We start from the raw sequence: 24,060 nt of genomic DNA on the forward strand, positions 1-24,060 counted from the left end.
GTACTATCTGCAGCAAGGGGTGCTGAGGAAACTATACAACCACCATGCAAAAGAATGACACCTGACTCTTCCTCACAGCGTCATAAACCTAGCACGAGAACAGGAGCTAAACTACGGACTCTTAGATTAAAAACCTAGGCATAAATTTTGATGTCTTTGGATTTGGCAACAGTCTCACATACAGCACCAAAAAGCACCCACAACAAAAGAAGAAATATATTAGGCAGACTTTAACAAATTTAATGTCCCCAAGGGCACCATCAAAAAAGCAAAAATCCCATAAAATTGAGGGGAATTTTTTTCAAACTACATTTCTGACATATCCAGAATAAAAAACTCAGAAGAGAGTTGAAGAGATGGCTCAGTGGTTATGAGCACGTGTTACTCTTGCAGAGGACCCGGGTTCAGTTCTCTGAACTCACCTGGCAGCTGTCTATTCTGCACACATGTAGTGCTCAGACATACATGAGGATAAAACACACACATAAACGTAAATATATCTTTAAAGACAAAAAAATTCAATTTAAATAAGCAAAAGATCTAAACATACTTTTCCAAAGTTCAGGAAAGGATGCAGCATATCTTCGCCACGTTAAGAAGCAAAAGTACTGGCAGGGGATAGGGAAATGGAAATGCATTGTCAATGGTAAGGTACACAAGACAGCCAATTCAGAAGGCAATCTAAACTCCTCAAGGGAAAAGTGTGTGGATGCCCCCTGAACTAACAGCTCTACCCAAGAGAAAAAGTTGGGCAAGAATATTCAAAGAATTATTCAAAAACAATTCCCATGTCCATCACATAAGACAGCTGTGCACACTTGTATTTTGGACCATAAAGAGAAGTACCAATACATGCTGTAACCTTGGAAACATTCTGCTGAGAAGCCAGACACGAAGGACCAAATATATACATAGTTAGGATTCCATTTATACATAACGTGACAGAACAGACCTATGGAAAGATAGCATGGCTGCCCTCCACCAGAGAGAATTGGTAGGTGACAGTTAAGGGAAGAGCATTTGGGTTTTTTTGGGTGAAGCAGCAGCGACAACTTCAAACATCATCTGTGAGTAAGGTAATGTTGCATGCCTGTAACCATAAACTTTGGAGGCTGAGGCAGGAGGATCACAAGTGGGAGGCTAATTTAAACTAAACAAAACTCTGCCTTAAAAAATGAGGAAAAGACGGGCAGTGGTGATGCATGCCTTTAATCCCAGCACTTGGCCAAACCAATCAAGTATGACAGAACAATGCCATACAAATGAACTCCAAGACCGGACGGTAGGAACAGCCCATTTCACTTTTCAGAACACTTGTGCAATCTAGCCCCATTTGTACACACAAACCCAAGAGACCACACTGGGAGTCCACATCCTTCCCTATGGAGTAAAAACACCTCTGGAACGTTTTGGTCCCAACTACCAAAACACCACAGGTTCTCAATCTCCTAACACAACAGATGGTGAACTGTAGCACGAATCTTAACAGGGCTTATTAATAAAAAACAAACCCAGAGTCAGGTATTGGGGTGAACGCTGAAAGATGAGAGAGACAGAACAGGCCACAGCCACCTCACCTCACCAATTCCTCAGCTGATCTTGTTTCCTCAAACTGGAACCTCTGTGTCTTCATCCAAATTTATCTCAGCTGAACTGCTGCTCAAAAATCTAAAAACTTAACCAGCCTAGTTCCTGGTTTTTAACGCCTTATATACCTTTCTGCTTCCTGCCATCACTTCCTGGGATTAAAGGCGTGTGTCACCATGCTTGGCTGTTTCCAGTATGGCCTTGAACTCACAGAGATCCAGACGGATTTCTGCCTCTGAAATGCTAGGATTAAAGGTGTGAGAGCTAACATTTTCTAGCCTCTGTATCTAGTGGCTGTTCTGTTCTCTGACCCCAGATAAGTTTATTAGGGTGCACAATATTTTGGGAAACACAGTATCACCACATTTCCCCTTTTTTGTCTAAAATTTTAAAAAGCTTATAATACAAGAAAAATTATATCCAATTAAGTATATACAATATATACAGTCAAGAATTACATTAACAATGTCTAGTCCATTAACATTTGACAGATTCAGACAAAAAACCTCCATTATATATATTAACAATGTCCAGTCCAGTAACATTTGATAAATTCAGACAAAAAAACTTCATTACTTATCCTATTTAAAACAAGTAGTTCCTTTTTAAAAGTAGATTCAATAATCTCCCTTTTTATCTTATCATATCCATATTCTTTTTTTAGTAGATCCAAAAATCTACCTTTTATCATTTCTACATCTTTCCTTTTTTTCAGAGCAGATTCAATGATCTACCCTTTTCTAAATTTTTTTCTTTTTCTTTTAAACAAGAACCCTGTATCTAATCTCTTTTTAGCTTTTTTTGGGGGGGAGACACAATACCATCACAGTGAACCATCTCCCCATTCCATATAAATTTCTAGTTCACAGACTAGTGAACTGTTAAAATGTTCGCTCTACAAAGTGCTCTTGAGGTGGTCCGTAATAACAGAATGCAGCCCCACAGAATATAAAGTCACATCTGTACTGATATAAACTAAAAACATGAAGACTGGGACATATACCTCTTCACAATAAGTCTGTTAATAAGTATGGCATCACAGCACAGGGACAATCCCACCACTCAGGATGCTAAAGCAGGAAGATCATAGTTCAAGTCCAACTTGGACTATATAGTGAGGTCCTGTTTCCAAAAAAATAAAGACAGAGAACAGGATGGTTGGGGTTGGGGGGAGAAAGCAAGAGTCGCAGCTAATTTTGGAAACATGGACACAAGTCAGCGTCCATCAAATGGTACAAGGATAAGCATATATGCTATGTCCAGGGAAACTAAGGCTGTTTGACAATAAAAGGGAGTTGATGCAAAAACATCTGGTGGATGAAGAGTCCTTCTGTCATCTGACTCCAGTTGCATGAAATGCCCAGAAAAACACATCTCCAGAGGTGCAGCAGAGATCAGTAGATGGCTGTTTGATGTAAGTAAACAGACTTGTAGGGAGCTGGACATGTTCTAGCATTAGACTGTGGTGATAGATGCACATGTAAATTTCTTCACAGAGCAATGAATTTACAGGATCTCCACGACGGGACAACACGACATCCAAGGTGAATCCCAGAGAGCCCGTTATCGGTGGTGGAGCAGAAACCAGAGGCCTCGGGCCAGACCAATGGCTCGTAGCAATGAAGATTGACTTGCAAGTAGATGAATGGACTAAAGGACAAACCTTGTGTCTAAATGGGCAACATTACAGCTTCCAGGACAAGATGATGATGATAATGATTCTTCATTTGTTTTGTTTTTTGTTTCTTTGGTTTGTTTGGTTTTGGGTTTTTCTTTTAAATTTAGTTTTGATTTGGGGGGAGGTTACAAGGGCAGAGGGCAGATGTGGAGACAGGGAGAGAAGTGGAATCAGAATGCATGATGTGAAATCCACAAAGACTCTTATTCAAGTTTAAAAAAAAAAAAGACAGAAAAACATATCATGAGGTAAGTCTACCATTACCACCAGAAACTCGAGAGCATGAGAAGCCTGTGGCTGGCTGGTGTTGTAGGGCTGGCTTTCCCTGGAGAGGAGGTTGAAACTTGGGCTTGTGGGGGAGAGGGTAGCCAGGACATACAAGATGGCCAAAGTGACCACTTGTATGTTCCTTTGTTTCTGCTTAGAAATAAGGTCCTGAGGAATGTCATCACTGTCTGCATTTAATGGTTGCACTTTTGAGTGAAACTACAATTTTTGTCTTTGGATTGAAATATGAAGTGTACTGTTCAAACATAAAGCAGCTTATTATTTGACCTTTATATATATAAAATCATGAAGGCTAGTGAGGTACCTGACACTAAACAAGGCAACCTGAGTTCAATCCCTGAAGAAGAAAACCAACTCCTGAAAACTGTCCTCTAACTTTTACACACACTCACACACTTGTGTAAATATAAAAACACACAAACACAAAATTACCACAGCTAAAAATATTTTAGTTTCGCCGGGCGGTGGTGGCGCACGCCTTTAGTCCCAGCACTCGGGAGGCAGAGGCAGGCGGATCTTTGAGAGTTCAAGGCCAGTCTGGTCTACAGAGTGAGATCCAGGACAGGCACAAAGCTGCACAGAGATAACTAAACAATGCAACTCTAACCTGAATCTTTTTCTACAGATGACATTACTCGAGTGACTCACAAGTCTCCAAGGGTGTGAGATTTCTTTGTTTTGATAACTTTGCTATAAATATATAGAACGTTCCTGTTTGTAAGAACAGTTTTGGGGATGATTATCTTGACAACCTGATCTCAAATGATTAGGTGAGGGGGACTTCTTCCTATTGTATTTGTGACTCTTCTGTAAATCTGTAACAATTTCAAAAAGTATTTCTAAGGCCAGCAAAATGGCTCAGTGAGTAAAGGTGCTTGCTGCCAAGGCAGACAGATCCAGAAACCACATGGTAAGGAGAGAGCTGACTTCTCTATCTGCCCTACTTCTCTATCTTCTCTACTATGCAAGCAACACACACGCACACACACACCTACACACACACACACCTACACACTCACGCACCTACACACTCACGCACGCGCGTGCGCACACACCTACACACACTCACACGCACACGCACGCACACTCACACATGCACACACACACCTACACACACACAATTTTTAATTATTTTTAATAGTATAAGCAATAAAAAATTTAAAAAGTATTAGTCAAATTCAAGTGGTAAACATCTTGGTTATTAACTTCACCACTAAAGAAAGGCCATATAAAATAGTCAGTCTTTTACTCACTTATTTTTAAGATTGATAATTATAATAGAGTGATAAACGATTTAGTCCCATCTCCCAAAACTCACCAGCGTTTCTGGGTCATGGATCCTCACCGCCACCCTGGACTCAGGACAGCAGGGGACCCTTCACTAGCTCCCCTCACTGCGGCAACCCCCTACTGGCTATTTCCCTAATGGACTGAACTTCATCAAGGCAGGAGTGTCACAACACACCACAAATGCTAAAACAATAAAAACTTAACGTTTTTAAGAAGGGTCAGAACCACATACACACACAAATTATCACACAGGCTTTTATTTTAAAGGCTGTGGCTGGATACAGATTGGGGTCCCAACACATTCCAGGCAAACAGATCACACTAAAATGCCAGTGACGTAGAGGAGATAATGTCCCAACCTTCAACAACTAAGTTAAAACTGAAAGGTAGAGGACTTAACTAGGGCAGGGGGCGGCAGAGGGTCAACAGGAAGGACACTTTTAGAGAGAATGAGGAAAAACTGGTTTTGAGTGGCTAATTTAAAGTAAGTTTCTTCTCAGATCATTTACCCAAGAAAGGCTGTCTTAGAGCTTTGGGGACCATGAGCAGTGCAAAACAAGGGCCTTAAAAAAATAAATAAATAAAATCCCACAAGACATGAAGTAAAGATAAAGTTACGAAATAAAATGCACTTTCAAAAATTACACTATCAGAAGCGCCATCAGGAATTTCAACAATGCATTTCCAAACACCACACAATCACTATGCAGGCCAGAGTATCACTATGCATCAGCCAGAGTAGGGCAGAACAAAAAACCTTGGTCAACTCTTCACTGGCTCTCCCAAATGAGCGTCTACTTCCTTTCAAGCTCCACCATTATCTTCTAGGGCTTTCCATTCCAAAGGCTGGTGGTTCTGCCCCACCCACTCATCTCAAACAAGAAAAAGCTAAATTTAGTTTGCAAAGAACAGTGTCAAAACACGAGGCAAGATGTAGTCTTCTTTCAGGAATGAGAAACAAGGATCCAGGTCAGGAATATTTTCAGGAGCAACAGCAGCATTTGAAGACTAGGTGGCTCTCCTAAGCACAGGGATCACAATGAGGCTGTGGGTGACCCGGCAAGTTTTAAGCAGGTTCTGTGGATACTTGCTCATGGCTTGGGAACAGGGCCAAGAACTGTCAGGGTTTTTTTTTTTATTATTATTTTATTTTGAACAAGAACTTTTCATTCTCAACTCTAAGTGCCCCCCCATTCCTTCACTGTTGCTATGGTTTCCAAAAAATAAGCACACTAATTCTTTAAAAGAAAAGTTTCCCTTCTTTAGAACTATCTGCTTTAGGAAAACAAGAAATGAAACAGGTGATTACAGAAGCTTTGTAATGTGCAAGCAGCCCTTCCAACACCCCTGGTCTACTGTAGACAGTCACTTTGGGAAGGGCAAGATGACTTCTAGACACACATTTCAACTATCCCAAGATACAAGATTCCATAGAGAATGCCCACTGGATTATCTAGGGAGAAATGGTGCCGTTTTCACATCTGCATATCCTCTTCTTCACCACTGGAAAGAGTAGCTGGTCAGCCAACTGAGCTTTAGGAACTTAATTTTTAACTGTATGTTCCAGAAACTGAAATACTTCAAAATATCCAAGTCCTGTATAAAATAACATTTCCTAAGGAGATCCTCTTATTGCTTTTGGTATCATGCCCATTTAAGGATAACTGTGAAAAAAATGTGTACTTAATAGTTTTTTATATAATTGCATCGTTTCCCCTTTCCCTTTCCTGTCTCCAAACCCTCCCATATTCCATTCCTTGCTCTTCCAAATTCATAGCATTTTTCAGTTGTTACATACATGTATGTATATGCATATGTATTCCTAAACACAACTCGATCAGTCTGTATAATGTTACTTTATGTATATTTTCGGGACTGCCCATTTGGTATTTGATAACCAATCAGTGTGCTCTTCTCTGAGGAAAGCTATTTCTCCCTCTCTCAGCATTCCTCAGTAGCCTGTAGTTCTCTATGTAGAGGCCTCGCTTGCCCCACCCAATTTAGTTATGTCTACTGCTGTCCTTGTGCAGCTCATGTTTAGGCAGTCAGGAAGAAATATTCAGGGGCTGAAAAGATGGCTCAGTGCTTAAGTGCATGTACAGCTCTTGCAGAGAACCCAGGTTTGGTTCCCAGCACCCACGATGGTTGGCTCACAACCACTATCTCCAGGGGACCCAACACCGTCTTCTACCCTCTCCAAGCACCTGCACTCGTGCACACACCAACGGTTTAAAAATACATTTTTAAATGGTCAGATGATAATCCTTTTAAGACCCACCCCCCACCCCCCCCGCAAAAAAAATCTCCTTTAAAATCTAGTTTTCCAAATTATTTATCTTGAGTGGGACCACAGCAATGGTCACCAGCACAGGCGCTGGAGCTTTTTCCCGGGGAAAATCAGCTCAAGCACTTTATAGCTGGGTAAACACAGCGAATCACTTCATCTCTCTGGGCTTCAGTTGTCTCCACCTGTGAAATCGTGCAAGGAATTCATTTCATGAGCAGCTGTCAAGACAACAACGTTGGTAAATCATCAGGAGTTTATTATAATATACACCAAAAACTTAAGTGAAATGTCCCAACTATTAGGACACAGGTCTTTTAGCAATTTCCAAACATTATAATTCAGAAAGTCTGGCTCAACTCAGAGGAAAACGCCTTTCTAACCTGGCCTTCATCAATCTGCTTTCTCTAAATAGCAGGTCAGCGACAGCCAAAGGATTTGGGTACAGTGTGGAAAAGGTAAACTTTACCTTCCCAGAGTATAGGGAACCATCAACGCAAAACATTGTACACTGCAAACTAGCACAATACACTGCAGACTTGGTTTCAAATTAAAACGGCACCGTCAAAATCCCAAGACAACTTCAAGCTAAAAACTGCCTTCACTGTTATCCCCTAAAGCCAATGATCCAGACCTCTCTTTCCTCCCATTTCTCAACCAGATGCCAAAAATAGCCTGAAATGACTTCATTTCCTGCTTATCCTTTCTAAGCACAGATCTGTGCTTAAGGACCTCTCTCTACCTAAGGACCACTGCGTCAATGCTATTTTCTAAGCAGGGCCTCCACGTACCCGAAACACTGGTATATGGCCAGCACCACCACCACCTGTGATCTCTATAGTCAACATGCCTGACTTCCAACCACAGCTGAACATCGCACTTCTCATAACTACTTTTTACACATGCTGTCTCCCGTTCTCACACCAGACTAGACCGGTCCAAGCCACCAACTGATAAAAACCCTTCAGGCAAAAAGGTTCCATCGGTCCCAATCTACACTGTAGGTTAACATTTTACCCATCCCAGTCGCATGAACTTTAAGCAGCACACTCTAGCGAGTTGTGGTTCAAATTCAAGCATACTTATAAAAAGTATGCGTTGCTTTGCAATGCACTTTCAACCTGAACTTTCCTTTTTTTTTTCCATGTTCTCAGGCCAAACCTTTATAGAAATTGTGCGAATAAAATTTATTTCGACCACTCTAGAATGGCAGGTGCAAAGTTAAATTTTACACCCAGCATCTCCGTTATCAAGTCACGAACGCGGCCGTATCGTGGACGAAGAGGCGGCGATTTGCCCTCGGCAGTGCCTGAGAACCGCCTCTCCTTCGGGAGAAAGCACGGCGCTCCCCGAGGTGGCCACGATCTTGCCCTGCATCCCGCCATCCGCGCCAACCGATGGATCCGCGCTCGGGCTTCGGCTTGATCCCCGGGGTCGCCGTAGAGGGGCGCCCTGCCCGACACGGCGCGACGTCTCCCACCCTCCCCACCACTCGCTCACTCGCCACGCCCGGCGTCCCGTCCCGTCCCGTCCCTGCCCCGCCCCCTCTCCCCATCCCTCCCTCCCTCCCTCCCCGGCCTCTGTCCCCAGTGCCCCCAGTGCCGGGGGTCCCCCGGCTCGGTCCTCTCCCGCGTCCTCCCCGTCCCCCCTGCCCCGCGCCCCTCCCCCTCCGCGGAGCGGCCCCGCTCCCACGTGACCCCGCGAGCGGGCGCCCGGGGGGGACCCGAGCCGCGCGCGCTCGAACGAACGTCCGGGATCCCGCAGGCACGGAGGTAGCGACGGCGCGGCAGGCCACAGCGGGCACAGCGCGGCGGGACGGCGGGACGGCAGTGGGGACGTCGGGGCGGACCCGGGGGGGGTGGGGTGGGCGGCGGGTGGGCCGCGGGGAGGGCCGGGGGCGGCGCGGGGCCGGGCTGGCCGTACTTACCGCGGGGCCGCTGGGAGCGCCGCGTCCCGCCGCCGTCGCAACACCGCCGCCGCCGCCGCCTCCTCCTCCTCCTCCTCCTCCTCCGCCGCCGCCTACGCGGCGGGACCCCCGCCCCGCGCCCGTCCCTCCTCCCGCGCGCCAGAAAGAGAAGATGGCGCTCAGCTGCCTCAGGAAGTGACGTCGCCTCATTTGCATGCCGGCCAGGCCAGCCAATGGGTGTAGAGTGTGCCTGGGGACCCCCTGGGCTCTTTTCCCGGGCCCCTCCAGGCCCCTGGACCCCGCGGACCTCGAGGCTCCGGGAGGGGGCGGGGCCTGCCGCAGCCCCCCCCTCCCCTACACCCAAGAGGGTCCTGGGGGCTGCCTGTCAGCTCTTCCCCCCCCCACCAGCTCTAGGCAAGCTCTCGTGAGAGTTTGAGTGGGTGGTGACGTCACCGGAGGGGTGGGGCGGGGCCCTCGTCGACCACGTGACCGGTCACATGCTCTCACCAGAGCTCTGACTTCTTTTGCATAGGGGGTGGGGGCGGAGCCAGTAGCAGCCAAGTGGCTGGCCCCGCCCATACCTACAGACCAATCAGAAGCCAGCCCTGAGGATACTGTTTTGCCATTGGAGGATAGGACTTAAACTCTAGGAACTTGGACCAGTGTGCCTATGATTGACATATCTTGGTGAGCCAACGGGATAGGATCTCCTGACTCATCATTCTTCTTAAGAAAAATTTGTGTCACACCTTTTGAAAATTTTCATGTTAAAGTTGCATCCATACCACATTGTATACTAAGAGGGTTAATTGCATGTATTTGCATAACTAATAGAATAGTTTTTAAACTGGGTGGTAAATGGAGAAGGAGTTCTCAAAGTTTTCTGAGCCTCCATCCAAGGAGAGATCAAGCCCCTTGTCCGCTGTAGATGCAGCAGGAGGCTCAGCAGAAAGTTCTGTTGAAGTCTAGTAGAAACACTTTCTAAAATGCCTTGTAGACCTTTCAACAGGCCTGTCTCCTATCTCCGCCCCCTATGGATCCCAGAGATGTCCCAGCCTGGCAACTCCTGTCCCGTGCACCATCCTTCTCCACAGAAGGTCATGTCCATAAAACCAAACCAAGACGTGGGCTCCCATCAACCGCCATCACATGTCTACGTTCTTCCCAGGCTGGTGGTGTACACCACGTTTGCTCTGCCCTGTCTGCAACCTTTATCCTCCACCTCAACACTGGGGCCTTCTGTCCAGTTTGGTCCAATTACTAGAAACAGTAAGCTCTCCATAAGTGACCACATCAGTGTTTAAGTGTGTCCAACGTTGGACTGATGATACTGAACCACAACTGAAATAGAGTTGGCCCTTCCTGTTTGTTCATCAACTATAGGTTAATTTGTGAAATTACAGCAGCGGATGGGCAGGATGTCCCTGTCCATCTCCCTTGAGAAACTGGGTGAAATGAAAAGTTAGCTGCGGCCTTCCAACCTTCCCTCATGCAAACTGACATGCTCACAAATGTCTCATCTCATTTCTTCCCATTTCTCAAAACAAGTCTCTGTCCCTTCTCTGCATTCTCTTGACCTCCTCAACCTCAGGCATTGCCTCCACCACACTTCAGAAACTTTCTGGTCACCACTGGTTTCATAGTTGTTGAATCCCAGAATAGACTAGTCCTCACCTTCTTGGACCTGTCTCTCATCTGTAACCACTATGGGAATTCTCTTCCTAAAGGCTCGAACACTCACAAGACTTGCTATTCAGTCTTCCCCAACCTCTGTTCCCAAGCTTTCCTCCATGGTGAATACCAGTGTTCACAGAGGCTGCCTATTTTTCTACATTATTCAGTACATATTCACTGCCTGCCTCCTGTGCCAGGTGGTGTAGGAGATACTGGAAATCCATACTTTTCATTTTTTGACATATTCTATCCCTGTTAAGCTCAACTCTAAACCTCAGTCTTTCAACTTCAAATCCTTATTTTACCAGGTGTAATCAGGCAGACCTATAATCCCAGTAGCAGAGAGACTGAGGAGGTAGGGGTATTATAAGTCAAGGCCAACCTTGTCTAAAAAAAAAACCTCACCACAGGCAGGGTACGGCTCCCTCCTTCACTCTTCCCGCATTCAGTTCTCCATCCATGCCATATCCTAAATGTCCCTCCCATCTGCTGCCCACCTGCAGCCCCAGTGCTGCTGTGTGTGGTAAACCAAGCCCATTTCCACCCTGACACGCCCCCCCCCGCCCCCCGACTAGGCTCCAGCTTGTCCTCCAGGGATTTTCCCCAGTTAGTCATTTTTGTAATGTATCAAAAAGCAGGTTTGATGGGTCAGATTGTGTTATGCCCTTCTTGTCCTCATCTTCAAAGAAAGGAAAGGACTAGAGGAAGCTATCTGGGAGCAGGAGAAAGGCCAGGGTCGCCTTCTGAGAGTAAGGGGTATAGAAGAAATGGAACCCTGGACATAAGACATTCAGTCTCTATGTGCAGGCAATGCGCTCTGTCGCACCTCAGTACAAGGGAATGGGAATTTTTCTCCCAATAGAAGGAAAACAGTCTCAAGGGACCCTTAGGTAAATATTGGAGGTGACTCCTCTTTTGGTCTTAGAGAGAAGAAAGGTAACAGATCTAACCTAAAAGGCTGACACCCATACCAGGTTTTACTTGCTTAGTAAAATGCTGGGTCTCACTCTTAGTACCAGCATGTTGGGGCTCAGATTTTTATATGAATTCAGAAAGTCACACTGTGAAGCCCTGGGTCATAAAAAAAAAAAAAGTAGGATGTGTTTAGGGGACAGACCCTGGCATCCAGTTTTCCTACTTTTAACTTATAGGAATCTTTGGTTCCTTAAAATTTTCTAGAATTTGCAGGTGGTCAAGGTAGGGTGGTTTTTGATAAGAGGTAGCAGAAGTTCTTCAATGACAGTCCTGTCATGTGTGTGCCTTGATCACTTGGTGTAAAAGTTGGCAAGTGTCAATGGGGAACACAAAGGTGAGTAGGCTTTTCACAAGTGTAAGGGCTGTGGCTTGGGGTCAGTGCTTCAGTCCATCCTGAGAACAGGCATTGTAAGTAAAGCATATTCAAACCCATGGAAGAAGCAAGTTGGACAAAATCTACCTGGAGGTATTAAAATCACTCTTAGGGCTTAGTCCTACCATGTCTTACCTTTATAGACTTTTGTTTGATTATATTGTGGAACTAGATGTAAACTCAACTGTGTTTTTAAAGTTTTTCCACCAATACTGACTTAATGTACAACCAATTTTTCTTTACTGTGACAAGTACTTTCATTGTGGTTTACATGAGCTGTATTTGGCACCACCTGGTAACCACCAAGTGTCCTTCTGGAAGTGCCAGAGATTGACTAAGTGGGAGCCAGGCAGACTCTTCCTATCTTCCTACTCAAAACTGTAGCTAAAGATGCCTATACTGGCCCCTGGAGATCTCTCAGGAGATTTGTGCCTCAGGAGTTTAGTTGGTATCATAATGTTTATAAAACTGATTTATGACCTTCTAAAGAGCATCTCCTTCAATTTATATAGAGTCTCTTTGGGCAGGCTCCAACCTTTGTGACAGATGAGTGTAGCTCAAGAGTGGGAAAAGGCAGAAGTAAGAAAGACTCCTTGCTTCTAGAGTATTGCAAAGTGATGTTCTAAAAATATGAGGGTAAGGGGGAGCCAGAGCGTTTCTTTTTTTCTATTCTCTATTTAGCAATCTTCACAGATGGTTGTTCTGTTTTGTTTTATAACCTCTGGTTACCAAGAAATGTGGGGGAACTTCCCCTAGACAAACAATTATGCAGTGGATACCAGCTGAGTATCCTCAAATTCAGTTTAATTTTGACACTGTCATCCTGGGGATCACCCAGTCTCACAGTGGTCCACTTCAAATTAAAATACCCCCTCAGTCACTTCATGCCCACTTCGGAGGGTCCAGCTTCCCATCATTGTTTGCACTTCCTCCTCCTTGGGTTAGGTTGATTTGGAATGGTGGCGCTAAGAATGTAGGGAACATGCTTATTGGTTTATTTGAAGGATATTACAGAGGATGCTGGTGAACACCAGATGGAAGAGATGTCCAGGAATATGGGAAGGGCAGAGCCCTATGTCCTCAGGAAGAGTGTGAGAGTCTAAGAACCTCCAAATGTTTCACTATCAAGATGCTCCCTGAACTCAACACTTGATGATAGCCCCTTCTCATGGAGGCATCATTGTGTAGGTGTGATAGACTAAATCAGTGACCACTGTGATCTTCTCAACCTCCAGCCTTCATCTCCTCATCGAGGTTGGGGTATGATGCTGAAAGTCAATTCTAATCCTAACTTATAGCAGTCCCCACCCTGACTCTACCTGGAGACTTCTAGAGTTAGTCAACTTATTAGCATAACAAAAAGATACCTGGCACTTTGGAGATTCCTTGTATTTTAGGAGTTGTGTGCTGGGAAATATCTCTATCGGTGTCATAGATTACCGCCCACCTGCCACCTGAACTTATTCCTCTCTGCTCTGACTAGTGGAGCAGCTTTGGTGAGTGCATTGAGGCATCCCAGCAAACCTTAAATGAGGCATAGCGGATCCTAGTGACTTGCAAATTCATACTGAAATAGAATTCAGAAATAAGTAGCCTTACAGCGTCACCCAAGATGATGCCCAACCCCATCTATTCCTGTGTTAAACACTGCCACTTTCCCCAACTATGTCCCCCGTGGAAACACAATACCTAGCACTTCTAGAGCAAGTGCCCCCACATATTCTCCCTATCGATCCTCAAACAAGTGTAATTAATATTAAGCCTCTGTGTGTTTATTTGGGAGCTGCTGGTGGGACAGAAACATCCACTTACAGACCGTCACCTTGGGTAATGTTAATTTAGTGAATCTGCCTTGAGTAGAGTACAGCAGAAAGATGAGAACCTCCTTTATGGGAGCAAACTTGTGGTTTCCTTTAAGATAGGATGATCTTCTAACAGACTGATGGTTTGCATCTTTTGAGTATAAAGCCGAAATCAGCACAGCCTAGACATAAGAGAGTAGAGGAAGACGTAATGAGATATGCTGCAAGCATTGTCCTCTCCAAACAAAGGAGGCATGGGGATTTCATTTGGGGAGTCTAAACATACTCATATAGAAAAGTAAGGGCAAGCACATTCCTGAGTATGTTCACATAGGAGTATGTCTTAGTTAGGGTTTCTGTTGCTAGGATAAAACACCATGACCAAAAGCAACTTGAAGAAGAAAGGGTTTATTTTACCTTATAACTTGTAAGTTCATAACTGAGAGAGGCCAGGGCAGGACTTGGAGGCAGAAACTGGGGCAGAGACCATGAAGGAGTGCCACTTACTGGCTTGCTTAGTGTGCTTTCTTATATCATCCAGGACCACCTGGCCAGGTATGGCACTACTCACAATGGGCCAGGCCTTCCCATATTCATCTCTAAGAAAATGCCCTACAGGCTTATTTACATGGGAACCAGAACTTCTGCTTCCAGATAGTGTTTTCTAGGGGCTGGAGAGATGGCTCAGAGGTTAAGAGCACTGGCTGTTCTTCCAGAGGTCTTGAGTTCAATTCCCAGCAACCACATGGTGGCTCACAACCACCTGTAATGAGATCTGGTGCCCTCTTCTGGTGTATAGGAATATATGCAGACAGGACATTGTATACATAATAAATGAATGAATGAATGAATGAATGAATGAATGAATGAATGAATAAATAAATAAATAAATAAATACGCTCTCCAAAAAAAAAGATAGTGTTTTCTATATAGTGGGAAATCTGTACTCATGAGATCTCGGCAATAAGGCCACCTAAACAGTGACAGCACTGGTTGACATGACAGTGTGGATGGGGGAATTTCAAAGGGCACCAACCTAGATGAGGAAGAGCTGCTGGCAAATGACGGCTGCTGCAAGAGGAAGACTGTCTTTGCCAGCAATGAGCCAATGGTCAGCTCTAAAAATATGTACATACAAGCAACAGGAAATGGCCTCAGCAGGATATATATATATATATATGTATATATATATACATATATATGTATATATATATATTTCTGCCATGATCCTTGACTTGCCTTTACCCAGAAACAGTCCAGCCATCCAGCCTATACTCTAGACAGAAACCTTTGAAAACATGAGCCAATACAAGTCTTTCTGTTTTAAATTGTTTCAGGTTTTTGTCATAGCAATAAAAGTCTGACTAATACATCATCCTTGATCAAGTTACACCACTTAGAAAGATGGGCGCAGAATTAAGATTCTAATTAGGGTGTCTAAGGAGTAGGAATTTTCTTAGAAGAGGCAGGGTCCAGATCAGATGTCCCATAAAGGCTAAGGATGGCTCCCACACATTGTCTCAAGCTTGATGTATCAAGGAAGTTTGCCATGGTCACCTGCATTTGGGAGAGGATTCAAGGCACCCTAGGACAGGAAGGCTTTCGGGGGAAGAGGAGGGGGACTCCAGGGGGGCTCTGGTTATAGACTTCATGTAAATATGTACAGTTGACGCTCAGGCAGCAAAGGCAGGGCATTGGCCCCACTGCTGTAAGAAATCTGTGTGCACTTTAAAAAATGAACAGGAGTATTGGTACCGTGGTAGATTAGAATGTTACTCTGTGATTCTGGAAAATGTGAAGAGTCTGGATAAGAAAAGGGCGACTATATTCTGAATAGAAAGGGGGGGAGGATCAGGGATAAAGAAAGGTGTAGTGTTTTTGTTGTGTTTTTCTGTTTATCTTTCAAGTCTCAGCATCTACATATGCTTTCACTTTGGCTGTTTTTCTTCTGTTTAGTTTTCTGTTTGTTTTATCCTATTCCAGTTCATTTGTTTTTGCTTTATCTCATCTTAATTTATTTTATTATTGTTCTTTAGATGGCAGTTGGTTAGATTCTAATGAGAGACAGAAATGCTGTGGATTCAGATGGGAGGGAGGTGGGAGGATTTGGGAGGAGTTAGGGAAGGGGAAACAGCAATCAGAATGTATTGTATGAAAATAATCTACTTTCATTTAAAGAAAAATAGAAACAGAAAGAAGGGAAAGCAGGAAGGTCATTTGGAGTACAGTGGGTACTGTTGTGTGACATTTTTTACTGCATTCTGACAATAAAGTTTGATTTGAGTTAGAGGACAGAGGCAACCACTAGCCAAGCAAAATTAATCATAGAGGTTTTGGAAGACTGAGGACGGATAGAGAGACAGGAAGTAGTAAGGCAGGGCTTAGAGAGTATCTTGGCCTTTTTGGAATGAAGAATGAAAGAGACAGGAGGTCACTGGTGGCTGCTTCGCCACTTCTCTGATCATTCAGGTTCTTACCCCTATATCTGACTCCCAATTTTTTTATTGATAAAGAATAATTAGATAAATGCATCAGGACACTTTCCTCACTACTGCGATAAAACATCTGAAAGAAGTTACTAAGGTGATTGAAAAGTTTTTGCACCCTGATAAGCCCCTCCACCAACGCAACAATCCAAACAGATGGAATTAGAAAAAGCTGTGGTTTAATGGGTAAAGTATTCCTGGGTGATCCTCCAGCCCCTCAAGAGAGGAGATGAGGATTAGAGACCGGAAAACCACGTGTCTGTTTTCTGGAATGCAGTTTAAATACCCTATAGGAGTGGTCTTGAGCATCTCTGTGGGAGGAGCTGTGTTTGGCAGGCTTTGAGGGGACAGGTTTAGGGAAAGTTATAGGGGACAGGAGTTGAGGTGAACCTTCCACCAGAACATTCCAGACTCTTTGGGTATATGGATGCCAGGGTGCCAGGGGCTGAGGTCGCCCTTCCACCAGAACAGTGATCAATGATTAATTTGACTGGCAACTGTAAAGAACACATTCCAGTATGGTAGAAGGCATGATGGCATGGGCCTTGCTCACGTCTGAGCATACCAAGAACCGGAGATGAAGCAAGAAGCAGAGCCAGGCTCTAGGCTCAAGGCTGACACCCAGTTGCACTCAAGGTACCTTTCCTAGAGTCCCAGTGCCAGGTATGTCATTTTGCTTTGATGGCCTGATTGCTTTAACAATTATAGGTGCACTGTCCACATACACGATGTCTGCAGCTTCGGGCTTAGTCATCCCTTTTTCCTCTCTAAATGTACAGTTTTCTTATCTTCCTGCTCCACTTGCTGATTTTGTTCACTATAAACCTGGCTAAGAGATGTGAGTAGTAACTATGTCACATCCTCAGTGCTACACTATGTTGAAATTTCCTCCACCAAACAACTTAGTCTGTTATTTGTTGACTGGGCCTCACTGAAATTTTCAGGACTTCCACAAAACACAGCCAGATCATTTCCATGATGTAACACAGACGTTCTCTAGATCAATTACCAGTAGAATCTTTAGATCAGTTTCAATAGAATCTTCGTTCTTCTTTGAAGCCTCCATTGTCGGAATCTCTTTTGGCGTTCTGGTTTTCCACAGTCTCACCAGAGCAGCCCATTAAGTTTTGCCCAAGGCTCCTTAGCCCCTGTTTCCAAACTCTTCCACATTCCTCCAGCAAACCAATTCCAGAGACCTATATAGTCACGTTACTGCAGCAGTTCCCCCAGTTCTGATACCAGTTTTCTGTTGTAATTGCTTACTTGTCACTGCGATAAAATACCTTTTAAAAAGCAACATAAGGGAAGAAGGGCTCATTTTGACTCACAGTCTGAGGGAACGCAGTCTGTCATGGTAGAGAACAAATTATGGCAGGAACTTGCTCACATCTAAACAGATCATAAAACAGACTGGAGAGGAAGTAGTGACTGACTGTCTATAGACATTGTATCCTGCCCCTGGTGACCCACTTTCTTCAGTGAAGTCTCCATCTAAAAGTTCTGCAACCTCCACAGTCAGCATCAGCTGAGGAGCAAGTGTTCAAACACATGAATGTATGGGGTATGTTTCGCATTCAAACCATATCTCAGGAGGGAAAAAGATCCAATATTCTACATCTCTGGCCCTAGTTCCCTTGGTGCAGGCAAACTTGAAGCTACAACCATAAGACTGGAAAGTTTAGCCCCAGATGCAGGAGAACCTAACTTCTCACCAATGTAGAGTTTAGTCCGACAGTTACTTCTAAAATCTGTAGTATGTCTGGAGTACACGGGAACCTCCTCAGCCCACAGGCCACAAAGCTAGTTGGAGCCAGCAACATCTCCTGAAACTCAAGAAGAGATGCTTGTAAATGAAGCCCTGTCCCTGACAACATGCCCTTCACTGGTCCAGTGCTCAGCTCCTGTAAGACAACATGAACAACCAAGGGAACAACCAAGAAATGTGACAGACTGCTACAGTGCACTGCACATCCCCCAAGTCCAAACCCAGGGGTGTCCTCTGAGGGTATCTGAGAGTGGAGGAGACAAAAACCACACTGACTTATATACTAGAGAAGGACGGAGGAGAGAACCAAGCACTTTGCCTGCCAATCTCAGTCCTTCTAGACCAGCAGTAGACCACCCCATGAGAGCCTTTCCATTTTTTCAAAAGTGTGGTGTGTGTGTGTGTGTGTGTGTGTGTGTGTGTGTGTGTGTGTGTGTGTGTGTGTGTGTACATGTGAATGTTTTCTACTTGTGGGAAGGTGTCTGCAGAGGCCAAAATAAGTCATCAGATCCCCTGGAGCTGGAGTTACAGGCAAAAGTGGGCCACCTAATATGAGTGCTGGGAACAAATCTCTATCCCTGTCCCCTCCTGTATTTAATTATTTCATTATTGATACTTTTACCCTTATTAATTTTTTCACAGCTTATTCTGTATTTTTGTGTCTTTTTTGAGGCATGGTCTCATGTATCCCACGCAGTCTGGCCTTGAACTCACAATGTAGCCAATGGTGGCCTTGAACCTCCAATCCTCCTGCTTCCCAATCACTGGAATTAATTATAGGTGCATGCCACTATATCTGATTCTGGGGTTTTTACCCAGTGCTTTGAGCATGTTACACAAGCTCTCTACCATTTGAACTATATTGCAGCCCCATTCCTTTGTTTTGTAAGTTATTGATGGGGGCTGGAGAGATGGCTCAGTGATTAAGAACAGTGATGGCTGCCCTTCTAGAGGTCCTGAGTTCAAGTCTCAGAAACCATATGGTGGCTCACAACCATCTCTAATGGGATCTGATGCCCTTTTCTAGCATAAAGTCAGTAGAGCACTCATATACATTATATATATATATATATATATATATATATATATATAGAGAGAGAGAGAGAGAGAGACAGACAGACAGACAGACAGACAGACAGAGACAGAGACAGACAGAGACAGAGATTACTATATATATATATATATATATATATATATATATAGAGAGAGAGAGAGAGAGAGAGAGAGAGAGAGAGAGAGAGAAGGCATAATAATTTCTTAAATAGTTTTTAGTCTCTAACTTTGGTGTTGTTGCTCTTACAGTGAATTCTTTCTTCTCTCTGAGTGTACATGGATTAGACCTTGAAGAGATGTCTACTCACTAAGGAGACCTCCATATAGAACCAGAAGAGATTTCCATCCCAAGAGATACACAAATTATAACATAAAAACAAATTTGAAAAAACAAAGCAACATGATTCTTCACAAAAATTAATAATTCTTAAGTGACTTGAAGATTGAAGTGTTTGCAATGCAAATTCAAAGAAGAAGTCAAAAGTTTAGCTTTAAAAACCACCAATGGTTGGGTTGTGGATACATGCCTCGCATGTACAAAACCCTCAAATGAATCTCTGTCACTGGAGGAAGAGGTGTTGGGGGAGGAGAAGGCACTAGAGGATTTGGAGGAGAAAGAAGACAAGGAGAAGGAGAGGGGAAAGGAGAAGAGGAAGAAGAAAATTGTGAAGTGCTCCAGAGAGAACTCAATAAACAGATGAATGGGAAAAAAGTCAATTTGAGACTTGGATGAAAGAATGAGTAACTGGGTGAAAAATTTAGCAGTGGGAGACTAATAAAGCTAAATAACGAAAATAAGCTAGTAAACTCTAATAAAAAGAGATAAACTAAAGTTAAAGAAAATTTACATAATAATACTATAGCAGAAAGTTCCTCGAATCTAGGAAAAGAAATAAGCACCCAGATATATGAGATAAATATAGCCACAAATAGATAAGACCAGAAAGGAACCTGTCTACTTCGTGTTTTACTTATAATGACAAGACTATATAATAAGAAAAGAATACTAAGAGCTGAAAAAGATAAGAGTCGGGTTGCTTATGAAGATGATTCCTACATGGTAACAACAGAAATCTCAACAAGAAAGCAAAGTTGGATGGATTTCACGCCTGAAAAAGAACCTGCCAGGCAGAATTACTATACCTAGCAAAGATATACTTTAAAATTGAAGGAGAAATAAAGATTACCCATGACAAGAATAAGCTAAAGCAGTCCATCACCACTAACGCAGCATTGCTGAAGATACTTAGATGAATACTATAAACAGAAAAGGAAGAGATATACAACTGTGAGAGCTTAGGAAAAAATAAATCTCCCTGGAAGAATAGATACAAAATTGAGAATTAGGAAAGTTTCAAACATTAACACAGTAAACCAGCAAATATCTAAGATCAATAAGGAAAAATGAATAGATGTCTTTCAAGGAGAACTATATTTTAAATGGCCTTAACTCTCCAGTTAAAGGATGGTAGAATAAAAAAAATTGCTGTATGAGAAAAACTGGCCCCAATAACAAAAATACGTACAGAATGATAAAATGTAAAAATGGCATTCCAAGCAAAAGGAATCAGAAAGCAATAAACAGTAGCTATAATCATATCCGATACAAGAGACTCAACTCACTGACAAAGCCATGCACAGACTGAAAGAGTGAAAACTGATATTTCAAGCAAAGGAACCAGAAAGCAAGAAGAGGTGACTAAATGCTTATCTGACAAAGCAGATTTTCAAAATTAATCAGGAAAAATAAAGGTCATGACATATTATTAAAAGGAATAAGCCACTAAGAAGATAGAATGATTGTACATGTGTGCAACTTCATACATCAACTTGATGTATGAAAACAAACAGTACTTGATAAAGAGAAACAGATGGGTCCAAATCACAATATTGACTTCAGTGGTCTATCTAGTCCATAAATGGAGACACCATCTAAACAAAAACAAAAATAAAAAAATAAACCTCACAGTTAAGCTACATAATAGATCAAATAGAACTAAAGGAATCTACAGAATATTGATCACCAGCTGTGAAATACAAATTCTTTTTATTATCCCACAGAGCTTTCTCCAAAATAGATCACATAATAGCCATAAGACAATTATTATCAAATACAAATAAAAAAATTTAAATAAATTCTAATGTCTTATCTGATTACTATACAATTAAACTAAAAGTCAAAATCAAGAGGGGCTAGAAAGATGGATCAATGGTTAAGAGCACTTTGTGTTCTTCCAGAGGATCTGAAGTTCCAGAACCTACATCAGATGGCTGTAACTCTAGCTAGCTCCAAGGGATCGGACACCCTCTTTTGACCTTTACAGGCACCTGCACACAACTGACAACACAGTGAGATATGCACATTGACATAAATAAAAATTTTAATCTTTATCTTAAAAAAGAAAGAACAAAAAACTAGTAAACAAATACATGGAGATTGAACAATACATTTTTTTGTGTGTGGTTCTAAGGTTTGAACCCAAGTCTTTATGTTGTACAAGTGCTGTATCACTGAGCTACATTCCTAGCCAAGGTAATATATCTCTGAAGGATCAGTGGTTCAATTTAATTCATAAGCTGAAATGCAAATGAAAACACAGTCTACAAGATCCTTTGGGATGCACTGAAGTCAGATCTAAGAAGGAAGTTCACAACTGTGAGTACCTACATTAAAAAATGAGAAAAAATTCCGGGTGGTGGTGGCGGTGGCGGCGGCGGCAGCAGCGCACGCCTTTAATCCCAGCACTCAGGAGGCAGAGCCAGGTGAATCTCTGTGAGTTCAAGGCCAGTCTGGTCTACATAGCAACATCTAGGACAGGCACCAAAACAACACAGAGAAACCCCTGTCTCAAAAAAACTAAGAAAAAAATGAGAAAAATCTCAAATAAATAACCTGATGATGTATCTCAAGGTTTAATAAAATGAAAAATAGCCAAATTCAAAATTATTAGATAGAAATAATAAAGGCCAAGGCACAAATTAATGACATAGAGACAGAAAAAGAAATAATACAAAGGTCAATAAGGCAAAAAAGTTGGTTCTTTTAAAGATAAGCAAGATTGATAAGCCCTTAGCCAAATTAACAAATAGAAATAGAAGACTCAAATTAATAATTTTAGAGTCAAAGGGAAAAGTATATAATAGAAAATATCAAAATCCATGGGTTCATTGGAAAATACTTTTTAAAAACCTATATTCCAATTAATTGGAACATCTAGATGTGGATAAATTTCAAGATACATTTTCTCTACCAAAGTTGAACCAAGACCTATTTTTAAAATGCAAACATAGGTATGCATCATTACCACACCTCTAATCCCTGCACTCAGAAGGCAGAGGTAGGCATATCTCTGTTGAGTTCAAGACCATCCTGGTCTATGTAATGAGTTCCAGGACACCCAAGGCTATGTAGAGAGACCAAGTCTCAAAAAGAAGAGAAGAAAGAAGAAGAGGAGGAGAAAGAACAAGGAAAGAAAAAAAGAAGGAAGAAAAAAGGAAAGAAAGAAGGAAGAGGAAAGAGAAGTGAAGAAGGAGGAGGGGAAGGAGAAGGAGGGAAAAGAGGAGGAGAAGGAGAGGAATAGGGGGAGGAGGAGGAGGAGAAGAAGAAGGAGAAGAAAGAGGAAAATAAAACATAAATCAAATTCAAGAACACACTAAGATCATTCTCCATGACCGGGCTTGTTTCACTCCAGAGACAGAAAAATTACTTGTTATGACCTTGTCTCTGCAGCAGGTGCTGCTAATATTAAGCCACCTGGCCACAATGCCTGTGTTATAGTCTATTGTATGTCCAGGAATGGGTATCACTGAGCACCAAGGGTTATGGGATCTCAGTATCTAATGGTACACAGGTTACAATGATGAGTACCAAGGCACTCAATGGTGATGGAGTGCAAAGGTGATTGGGTCTATGATGGTGAACCTATGGCATGCAATGGTGTGATGATATGCAAGGTGTGATGTGTGTGTGTGTGTGTGTGTGTGTGTGTGTATGATGACTATGATCAGAATGTGATGGTGTGTGTGTGTGTGTGTGTGTGTGTGTGTGTGTGTGTGTGTGTGTGTGTGTGATGACTATGGCAGAATGTGATGGTGTACGTGTATGGTGGTGACTGCCTGAGATGTGGTGATGAGTAGGGTGCCATGAAGAAAATGGTGCTGCTGTGGTGATGGGTGGAGATACCAAGGTTGCAGCTCAGAATTTCTTGTGGTCTACTCTCTGGTCCAAGTCCACATCAAACTCTGTATCACTTTGAACTTCCCCAAACTTAATATTAACCATCCAATATTGACTGGAGACCTTTGGAGATAACAAACACCTGACAAACATATATTTTATACCTTCTATGTGTTATATACAATGAGCCCTGAAATATTTTACAAGGTGTGCAACTACTTGGAAGACAAATAATGATGGGGACACATTTGCAAAGCATGAACTCACCACAATGGCAACAGGGGACTACAAAATTATCAGAGAGCACATTGTTACTACAATTAACTTTATGTAGTTGTCTGCGTTTTGTTTTGCTTTGCTTTTTATTGTTGGTTTTTGTTGTTATTGTTTGTTTTTGTTTTTCAAGACAGGGTTTCTCTGTGTAGCCTCAGCTGTCCTGGAACTCACGCTATAGACCAGGCTAGCCTGAAATTCATAGATATCCATCCGCCTGGCTCTGCCTCCTGAGTGCTGGGGTTAAAGGAGTGCGTCACTACATTCTGCATATGTAGTTGTGATTAACAGTGAATCCTTACATTTATTACATTTCTGTAGGCTGTGACCACCACTATTAGAATCTGTTTGTGTGCGTGAATGTTGATAAAATTTATTATTAATAATAGGTTTAGGTATACTTTGAAGTATACTTAAGTGATTAAAAATATGTTTTATATGTTCATTTT

At 42.8% G+C, this 24,060-nt stretch overlaps 1 protein-coding gene across 4 annotated transcripts in view; it reads right to left on the minus strand.

The window, feature by feature from the left end:
• Adnp2 (ADNP homeobox 2) overlaps positions 1-9,186 on the minus strand; it is a 31,999-nt gene extending 22,813 nt beyond the window's left edge. Inside the window, exon 1 of one of the 4 annotated variants that reach the window (XM_076555572.1) lies at positions 9,055-9,186. The gene's annotated coding sequence lies outside the window, so the exon portion shown is untranslated. Of the gene's footprint in view, positions 1-550; positions 682-9,050 lie in introns of those variants that run through there. The other 3 variants (XM_076555574.1, XM_076555573.1, XM_006973864.4) reach the window with 3 other exon arrangements.
• Between the last annotated feature and the right edge of the window lie 14,874 nt (positions 9,187-24,060).

Source organism: Peromyscus maniculatus, chromosome 19 (assembly GCF_049852395.1).
Source record: "Peromyscus maniculatus bairdii isolate BWxNUB_F1_BW_parent chromosome 19, HU_Pman_BW_mat_3.1, whole genome shotgun sequence".
NCBI lineage: Eukaryota > Metazoa > Chordata > Mammalia > Rodentia > Cricetidae > Peromyscus > Peromyscus maniculatus.